Below are 3,054 nucleotides of genomic sequence, written 5' to 3'. Positions count from 1 at the left end.
AGCATCAAACTTTTCTTTCACCACCAGATGCATCCCTAGTTGAGTGTCCTTTCGGCTTTGGCCCAGTCGTTTGACTCTTTCTGGTGCTACTAGTACTAGCCCTCTGCTCTTCCCCAGTAGTATATTGGACACCTTTTGGCCTGAGGGGCTCATCTTTCAGCATCATATCTTTTTGCTTTTTGGTATTGTCCGAAGGGTTTTCATGGCAAAGATACTGGAGTGGGTTGCCATTTCCTTCTCCAGTGGATCATGTTTTGTCAGAGCTCTCTGCTATGACCTGTCTTGGGTGGCCCTGTACAGCATAGCTCATAGCTTCATTGAGTTATGCAAGCCCCTTCACCACTACAAGGCAGTAATTCATGAAGGAGTCTGGGTCCCTATTAGCCCAACCACAATGCAATCTCATTCTGGCTCAATCCCACCTGCTACCTTTTCTCTCTTCTACTTCCCCACTCTGAAATGGTGCTTGTAAAGAGCTCCTGTGCTTTCCACCCCCAGGCCCTTAGCCTAGCTAAAGGATCTTGCCTTTCCTCCTCAAAGCAAAGTAGTGCCCCAATTACAGTGCAAGCTTTGTCTGAAAGAGCCCCCTTCCCAAATTACCTCCTGCTACTAAAAACCAAGAGGTGTCTGGCAGAAATTTTTCAGACTAGCATGTGTAATTAAAAGTGATCAGCTTTTGTGAGCTAGTTTTCTCCATGTGCTCTTCTAAAAATCCTAGTAAACACTAGAGGGCAGACTGGAGTCTAACATATACTGTATTTTCATCTCATCTCTTTGAAAGGACTGTGGAATGTGCTTGACCTCAAGCAGGCAGGCAATTTCTATCCCTTTTTCTAAATTGATTTCAGCAATGCTAATAAAGGAAGTGAGGGTCATATAAATTAGTGCTTTTCTTAGCTTCCTGGTTCAATGGGACAGCTATGTTAGCACTAAAGATAGACCTCTCATACAATAAGGTAGGTCTCTCTAGAACATAGAATCAAGGGCTGGACAGCGGAGGTTTTCTAGTCCAACCCCGTTCACTGCATTTGCATCAGGGATTTGATTTACTTCCTGTTCCATCCAAGTCCAGGATTTTTTTCTTTTTAGAAATAGGATCCTGGGCTTTAATGTCGCAGACCTAATACTGGTTTTCATTTTAACATCTTTGTCATTATAGTGAAGGTGGTTGCCACTTATCTGGAATTTAGGGATGCAGGTGGCCAGCGCCATCCTGTGGTCTTCTTGTAGAATTGCACATGGGCCTGTTTCCCATTGAATTATTTTGATAAAAACTGATTTTGTACATTTCTCCCCCCCCAAACAGTTAAATTATTTATTTTGTGAAAATGACCAGTCTCAGAGGTGTGAGGGTGAAAGAGGGAAGGGAGAAGAGCTCACTTTGGCCTGAAATCCTAATTTGGGTTTCCCTTGTATTGCCAGTCTGGCTGCCATGATTCATTCACTCAGGATCTTCCCTGGGAGAGGGGGAGGACCCTCTCCTCCTGGAAGGACTTCCAAGATGCCAATCCACAACAGGAGGAGCTTCTGGGGCAGGGCTCTTCGAGTGCAGCCTATTCTTGGAGTAGTCAGTCAAGCCCAGGCTGCCTCTAGCCACAACCGGTTCTTTCCAAGCCCAGCACAAATGCCCTCATCTTTGACTAGTGATAAGGCAGTGAGTCTCACTGAATTCCTTTGGGACCCATTCCATCACAACAGACCAAAGGCCCCCCACACAGAAGTGTATTTAGGCTATTGTAAATGTTTTTTACAATGTTTTTAACACGGCATCACCCGACCAACAAAAGTGTGTATAGTCAGGGCTATGGTTTTCCCAGTTGCAATGTATGGCTGTGAAAGTTGGACCATTAGAAAGGCTGAGCGCCAAAAAATTGAGGCCTTTGAACTCTGGTGCTGGAGAAGACTTCTGTGAGTCCTTGGACTGCAAGGCGATCCAACTGGTCAGCCCTAGAGACCAACCCTGACTGCTCTTTAGAAGGCCAGATCCTGAAGCTGAAACTCAAATACTTTGGCCACCTAGTGAGAAGGACTCACTGGAGAAGAGTCTAATGCTGGGAACGACTGAGGGCAAAAGAAGACGGAGATGACAGAGAACGAGGTGGCTGGATGGAGTCACTGAAGCAGTAGGTGTGAGCTTAAATGGACTCTGGGGGATGGTAGAGGACAGGAAGGCCTGGAGGAACGTGGTCCATGGAGTCACAATGGGTTGGACACGACTTCGCAACTATCAGCAACAAAATGTTTTTTTTTCTAAAAAGCTGGGATACAACAACTCACAATACCAGGAAGGCAAAAAGTGTACCCACCTCTGCAGCTGCTATTGGGGAAGCAGTGGGTAAGGAGATCAGGACAACTCTCCCCAGCTCTGCAGCTGCCCTGCCTCTGCCCCCATGTGCAAGGAGGAAAAGGGCATCCCATGACTGGGAGCTGCACCTAAGAGCAGCACATCGACCAAGGCTGGGACAGTGGATCACCAAAGGGTGATAGCTTGCTTCTTTTCTAGGTTAGCCATTCACGGGATGCCCAATGGGCCTCCTGCACCTGCTGATATCTCATTGTTAGGATTAGGCAGGCTCGTTCTCCAGGCAACGCATGACCTGCCCAAGGCCAAGGTTTGGCCAGCCCAAGACCTCTTTGATGGCCATGCCAGTGCTGCCTTTCTGAGCTCAGCAGACCTAGAAGGGGGGCAGTGGAGGGAGACCATAAGAGTAAAAATATTCCAAGTGCCAGTGCTATGCTCATGCTCCGGCATCTCCTGCAGCCCTGATTCTGGTCAAACGTACAACAGCAGCTATTGTCTTTTGGGAAAGGAGTCTCCTGGCCTCAACTGTTCAGACTCTTCTTAGTCAGCACTCTCTGCCCCCCCCCCCTTCCAGGGTTTAGGCTGCTGGTTCTTCCAGGGTCAGTTTTCTCTGACCCTTTCCCCCACTTCTCTTCCCTGCAAATCATTTTACTGTGGCTGCAAAGCTATAAACAGTAGAATGGCTGATTGCAGCCCTCTGCCTCACAACAGGAATATTTGAAATAATTTCATACCAAAGTAAGCTGTGTGGC

The sequence above is a fragment of the Pituophis catenifer genome, unplaced genomic scaffold (genome assembly GCF_029215685.1).
Source record: "Pituophis catenifer annectens isolate HBS135680 unplaced genomic scaffold, rPitCat1.0.hap2 SCAF_9, whole genome shotgun sequence".
NCBI lineage: Eukaryota > Metazoa > Chordata > Lepidosauria > Squamata > Colubridae > Pituophis > Pituophis catenifer.
Note: the sequence above shows the minus strand (reverse complement) of the source record.